The 7225-nt window shown below is 44.0% G+C and overlaps 1 protein-coding gene across 5 annotated transcripts in view; it reads left to right on the top strand.

The window, feature by feature from the left end:
* Positions 1-904: 904 nt before the first annotated feature.
* LOC140427057 (uncharacterized) overlaps positions 905-7225 on the top strand; it is a 202681-nt gene continuing 196360 nt past the window's right edge. For 2 of the 5 annotated variants that reach the window (XM_072512516.1, XM_072512513.1), the window contains exon 1: positions 906-1189. The gene's annotated coding sequence lies outside the window, so the exon portion shown is untranslated. Of the gene's footprint in view, positions 1190-7225 lie in introns of all 5 variants that reach the window. The other 3 variants (XM_072512514.1, XM_072512511.1, XM_072512517.1) reach the window with 2 other exon arrangements.

The raw sequence follows: 7225 nt of genomic DNA, 5'->3' as shown, positions 1-7225 counted from the left end.
TTAATACGATACTAGCTTTAACTAAAGACCTTTGCCTTGTCCTAACCAGTCGATGCACTCAGCGCATGGTGAATGTCTGTGTTTCAGGCTGTGAGCTCTGTCCTCCTAGCTAGCTGCAACTCCGAATGAGCGGGAACTCTGATGCCCCCTGTCTTTATAGTGCGTGTGCTCTCACTGGTGTTGGCTGCGGTGTTGTGTGTGTTGCTTGGTCCCACTGTGTGTCCATCGGTGTGTGTCTGCACCATGATATACTGGTGTATATTATGACAGAACAGACAATTTGCATACTGACTAAACAATTCCACCACTGTGGCTGCTCTGGAGGAGCCCCGCAGCGCTTGGCTGCGTCTGTCTTTGGAGCTGTGGTTGGATGTTCATGCAGTGTAACCTTGCTATCATGAAGGGGCAGCTCTTGTCACTACCTATCAGACGAGAAGCTAAGTAGCAAGAACTGGAGGGAGAGGAGAAGGGCGATAAGGAAGATAAATTCAAGAATGGTCCATCATGGTTTATCTCCGACTCCTGTTTGTTTCTTTCGTTTCACTTTGAAGGAAAGCTCAATCCTTGCTCAATGCTTTGCTGACCCGGCAGCTCAGACAAAATCAGCAACTTACGAGAGTTAAAACTATGATTTGTCACAGGCTCAGTGCAACACATTTCTCTAATTCCCTGTTGCAATATTCCATGCTGCAAACTCTACTTTGACAAATGTAACGGCAAAGAGTGAGTAGATCCCTTGGAAAACAATGAATGTTGGTCAGTGCTAAAATATTCAATCCTTTCTGAAACAGAAGCTTATATTTGCACCACGTTTCGACAATGTTTCACGTCGTCGATTGGCTACTGGGAGATTTTCCACAAGCATACTGTTTCAGTGAGGCGATGGACCCGAATGTTTACTGATCGCTGTAAAACAAAGTTGAACTTTGCACCTGGGCACTCCGGAAATACAAATCCGGTTTTCATAATCAAAACAATTTAGATTATGTGCACGCACCCGGAAGAACTGCTCTTGTGAATCCCTTTCTGCTCCCACAGATAATCTTACATTTTTAAACATCGGGAGAAAAAAAATGAAGTGTCATAAAGGATCCTAGGCTTGTGGAATGATCAGCTGACATTCCACTTTCTTTTATCTTTGACAGTGGAATTCTTTACTCCCCTTTGGAAACATGGTTAGCATTGCAAGGTAAGTGGTCATTACTTCTTACTTGACATGGCACCTCTGGCTACACCCCATCATTCGTTGTTAGTAATATTTTAACAGATCATAACATCAGACTTATTCTGATAGTCTTGCGAGGGTCAAATGATTTACAAGGAAACTCATTTTGCCAAAGGCAGTAGAAATGCTCAGACCTTTCTTCAGTAGTGAACTCATGCAACTTATCAGTTTGTTCTCATCAGTGATCAGTTTTATTGGGTTTGATTTTCTGGGGACGTTGAGCTCTGTTATTGATTAAAAAGAGACTTCAGACAGAACATGGAAGAAATGTACGATGGGAGGGAGAAAACATTCACGTTTTTGTCTCCACATGCAGAGCTTTGCCTGCCCTGGAGTGAAAATCTGTAATTTGCATGAATGTACCCCATAATTTTTAGTCATTAAAATTAATGAAAATGAACTGCTGATTTTCAAACAAGAAAAACTGTTAAAATATAATAGATGCATTCCAACTCAGTAAAACCAAGTGTCATATTTTCATACCAGATTTCCCAAAACTATGCTCAGAATGAGTCCAATGTTTTATAAGAACACAACTGTGCTGAACAGTATTAACAGTATTTTGGTAGTACAGGACTTGAGTATTGCTGAAAAAGAAGCATGTCAAAGCTTATCATCCTATACTCATCAGGATGTTGGCAAGAATAACAAATGTAAATGGAACAACAATGTATACACCATGGGAAGGGGGTGCTGATTGGTTGGCAAGTTAACTCTGATGGGTAGAGGCATTGCCGTGGAGAATGCACCAGTTGATTGATGACTGACAGTTAACAGCCAAGCTGTGTTTAAATGCAAACCAGGCATGTTGATTCTGGTTAATTCCCTGGGAATGTACCAAACCATGGCTGTCACCTATTTTGTTCAGCTGAAACAGGCACAATATATGTATATGTTCTTTTTATCTGCAAAGAACAGGGCTCTGCATATTAGCAGATGAAGATTCCAGCACATGTGAGTGTATTACACAATGCGCCCTATTAATAATTTCCTCTCATGAAGTATAAATTGTTGTTCCCTTTACGTTTACATAGATACATTGAAAATACAAGCAGGAATAGATTGTTCTTCCCTTCGAGCCTGCTCTGCCTTTGAGAATTTCATAGATGCACCACCATATGAGTGAAGACTTTTTCCTCATCTCAGTCTTAAATGGCTTACCCCATATCCTGAGACTGTGACCCATTGGGCCGGATTCTCTGAGCCGAAATTGCGATTGGCGCGGGGGCAGAGAATGGGCGTTCACGCCGTAATCCAGTCTGACGCCATGAATCACACGTGCACGGTCTAGGCAGCATGTGTAGAGAGCCATTGACAGAGGCCCCCGCGGCGATTCTCCCAGGAAAACTGGCTGAATTCACCCGACGGCGTGGTTCTAACCACGTTTTGCCAGTCAGGAACGGCCGATGGTGGCTACGGACTCAGACCACACTCGCCCTGGTGGGGGGGCGGGGGGGATCCTTCACCAGAGGGGGCCTCGCAGCCGGCCAGGCAAGCGATCGGGTGGCACCGATCTGTGGGCGCACGTGATCTCGGGGGGACCTACTTCGTTCATCATGTTCCGCGGTGTGAGTCCACCATGTCACACGGGGCGGCCGCCGCAGTAGGCATCCATGCTACTTGCGGACTCATAGTTGTTTTCTTACACCTTTCGTGCATATGGTACTCATAGTGCAGGGCCCTGTATCCACAGCCATGGCTGCGAGGTGCACTCTGGGGCCCTGCTAGCCCCCTGCAGGTAGGAGAATCACCCTGGACTTTCTTAAGGCACACATTTTGATGCTGGCATGGCGACAGAGCCCCATTATTGGGGAACTCCACCCATTGTTCTGGACCCTCCAGCCCGAGGAAACAATATTCCCCCATCCAGTCTGTCCAACCTTGGCAGAATTTTATACATTTTAATGAAATCCCCTTCATTCATAGAATAATAGAATCCCTACAGTGCAGAAGGATGCCATCTGGCCCACTGAATATTCACTGACTCTCTGAATGAAAGTCCTAGGCCCATCCTCGTAACCCCACCTAACATGCACATTCCTGGACATTAATGGGTAATTTATCGTGGCCAATCCACCTAACCTGCACATCTGTGGGAAGAAACCAGAGCGCACAGAAGAAATCCACACAGACACCGGGAGAATGTGCAACCTCCACACAGACAGTTACCCAAGGCCGGAACTGAACCCAGGTCCCCGGCACTGTGAGGCAGCAGTGTTAACCACTGCATCACCATGCTGCCTCTTCTAAAGTCCAATAAATGCAGGACTAGTTGACCCAACCTCTCCTCATAGAACAATCCTGCTGTCCCAGGAATCAGTCTGATGAACTTTCGCTGCATTTCCTCTATGGTCCCTATATCCTTTCTTAGGTAAGGTAAGCAAAACAGCACACAGTATTCTAGCTATGGTCTCACTAAGGCCCAGAACAGCTGCAGTAAGACATTATTGTTCCTGTACTCAAATTTAATGAAGGTCCACATACCATTTACTTTCTTAACTGCTCACTGCACCTGCATTCTTTCTTTCAGTGATTGGTGTACAAGGACATCCAGGTCCCTTTATAAATCTACATTTCCCAATCTATCACCAATTAATTAATACTCTGCCATTCTGCTTTTACTACAGTAGTGGATAACTTCTTACTGAGCACATTGTACTGCATCTGTCATGTATTGTCCACTCACTCAACTCGTCTAAATTGTCTTGAAGACTCTGAACATCCTCCTCACTACCCATATTCTCATGACCATGTTTTGTGTCATCCGCAAACTTGCAAATGTTACATTTGATTCCCTCATCCAAATCATTGATAAATACTGTGATTAGCTGGGGTCCAAGCACTGATCCCTGCAGCACCCCACTAGTCACGCAAAAAAACCCCACTTATTCTTACTCCATGTTTCCTGAGTGTTAACCAATTCTTAATCCATGCAAATACGTTGACCCCATTCCATGTGCTTTAATTTTGCATGCTAACCTCTTATGTGAAGCTTTATCAAAAGCTCTCTGAAAATCTATATACACCACACCCACTGGTTCTCTCTTATGAAATCTGCCAGTTATGTTTTCAAAAAGCTCCATTAGGTTTGTCAAACAATGTTTTCCATTCCATAAATCCATGTTGACTTAGTCTGATCCCATTGTTATTTTCGTAGTATCCTGTTATCACATGCTTCATAATAGACTAGTATTTTCCCTACCACTGATGTTCGGCTAACGGGTCTGTAATTCCCTGTTTTCTCCCTCCCTCCTTTTTCAAATAGCAGGGTTACATTTGCTGCCCTCCAACCTGCAGGGATATTTCCCACATCTACAAACGATGTAAGGTGACAACCAACACATCCACTATTTCCATGGCCACCTCCTTTAGTACCCTGCGATGTCGACTTTCAAGCCCTGGGGCTTTATTGGTTTCTCCAGCACCTTTTTTTTTGTAATACTAATTTCCTTCAATCGCTCCTTCACATCATTGCATTGGTTCCCTCGAATTTCTTTGTTATTTGTTATTTGTGTTTTCCTCCATTAAGACAAAACTAAGTAATTGCTTAATTGTCTGCCATTCCCTTGTTCTCTCTGATAAGTTCTCCCAATTTGGACTGCCTTCAAAAATGTTGAAAGCTTTTAATTAAAGAAGCTATGGCAGGGCACTTGGATAAATTCAAGTTAATCAGGCAGGGTCAAGATGTTTGTGGAAGGAAAATCATACTTAACCAATGTTCTATGAGGAAGCAACATGTGCTGTGGATAAAGGGGAACTGGTGGATGCACTGTACTTAGATTTCCAGAAGGCATTTGATAAAGTGCCACATAAAAGAAAATAAAAGCTCATGGTATGGGGGTAACATGGTGACATGGATAGAAGATTGGCTAACAACAGACAGCAGAGTGTAGGCATAAATGGGTATTTTTGAGGTTGGAAAGACGTAATAAGTGATGTGCCACAGGGATCAGTGCTTGGACCTCAACCGTTCACAATTTTTATAAATTACTTGGATGAAAATGGTTGCTACATCTGCTGATGGCACAAAGATAGGTAGGAAAGTAAATTGTGAAGAGGACATAAGGAGGCTACAAAAATATACATTGTTTACGTGAGTGGGCAAACAGAACATGATGTGAGAAAATGTGAAATTGTCCATTTGGGCAGGAACAATAAAAGATAAGTACATTTTCTACACAGTGAGAGATTTGCAGAGCTCTGAAGTGCAGAGAGTCAGGGTGTTGGAGTGCATGAAACACAAAACGCTAATACACCTGTACACAAGTAATTAGGAAAGCTAATAGAATGTTATTGTTTATTGTGAGGGGAATTGATTGCAAAAGTCAGGAGGTTATGCTTTTGTCATACAGAGCACCAATTAGATCACATTTGGAGTACTATTGGTCTCCTTATTTAAAGAAAGATGTAAATGTATTAGAAGCAGTTCAGAGAAGGTTTGCTAGGCTAATACCAGGAAGTGGTGAGTTGTCTTGTTAGGTTTGTATCCACTGGAGTCTAGATCTAGCTAGGATTGACAGGTCACCACCAGGTCAAAAAAATGTTAAGTTTATTCAGCTGAGAATAAGAGGAAGTGAAAGCACTTACTTGCGAGATGTTTAGAAACAGTGCGGTTAGCTTGATACTTGAGATGCATTCAAGTGTGAAGGGAAATTAAAATAAACAATCCAGACACCTGGCTGTCTGGAAGCTATTACCCTGTCAGTTACAGCCTACCAAAAACTATTTCTCTTTAAAATTGAATAGAATCCTCACAGATCAAAGGATCTGAGGGGGTTTAAAGACCTGTGATGTGTTTTGGCTTTCGATGAAGTAACAGCTGCTGCTTTCAACACTTCTGCCTGAGGCAGCAGCTGGTAAGCGAAAAGGCAATGATTTTCACTGTTTCTGCCTGGACAGCTCATTAGATTCCAGGCAGGGGTGACTGATGGGGGGAGTGTTGATCTCTGATATGCGGTTTCTGATATGAGGGTCTAATAGGGTGTCAGTGGAGGGGATCAGGCCACCCTCATCTGTGATGCATGGGGGGAGGGGAGTGACCCTTAATATCCGTCCTGGTGGGCATGAGGATGCCCCTACTTGTCAGTGGGGAGGGGGGGTGGCAAGAGGATTTGCTTTGTGGGGCTGAGGGAGCCCACAGTCAGATCTCAGTATCGAGCTGCCCGTTTCAAAAGGAGGCTCAATACTGGGATTCCAATGGAATCCCGTGAGCTCCAGCCCCTGTTCCTGGTCTCGCAAGCACATGGCACTGGGATTAATCCTGAGATTACTACCTTTTAGATCCTGCTCTTTAATTTATTTCCTAGCTCCCTATATTTTACTTTCAGAACTTCATCCCTCTTCTTATCTATGTCAATAGTACCAACATGGATTACGACCTCTGGCTGTTCATCCTTCCCATTTGGAATGTCCTGCAGCTTGACCCTGGCACAAGAAGGAAACATGCTACCCTGGTGTCAAATCTGTGGCCGCAGAAGCATTTACCTGTTCCTCTTTTGATAGAATCCCCTCTCACTATTGCTCTCCCACTGATTTTCCTCTCCCTCCTGTACGGCTTAGATACTCATAGCACCACAGACTTGGCTTTGCTGCTTTCTCCTGAGCAATCATTTCCCCCAGCAATATCCAAAACAGAAACTCTGTTGAAGAGGGAGATGGACCCAGGGGACTCCTGCACCACCTGCCTAATGCTTTTACTCTGTCTGATGGTCACCCATTCCATTTCTGACTGCATTTCCGCCACCTCACTGTATGTGCTATCTGCAAAGATCTCATCCTTGCAGATTCTCAGAGTGACTCAAGCCACACTCCAGCCTCAAAATGCTACAGCTGGAGAAACTTCCTGTGCACATGGTCACGCTGGACACTGGAAGGTTTCCCGAATTCCCACATTGCACAGGAGGTGCATTCCACGTGGCCAAGATGTCCTGCCATGACTAAGTTCAAAGAATATTCAGGACAGGAGAAATACTCATCAAGTCCTACTTACATAAATGACAA

This window comes from Scyliorhinus torazame, chromosome 7, assembly GCF_047496885.1.
Source record: "Scyliorhinus torazame isolate Kashiwa2021f chromosome 7, sScyTor2.1, whole genome shotgun sequence".
Lineage (NCBI taxonomy): Eukaryota > Metazoa > Chordata > Chondrichthyes > Carcharhiniformes > Scyliorhinidae > Scyliorhinus > Scyliorhinus torazame.
The sequence above is the reverse complement of the archived record's forward strand: the minus strand, read 5'-3'. Positions and strand labels throughout refer to the sequence as shown.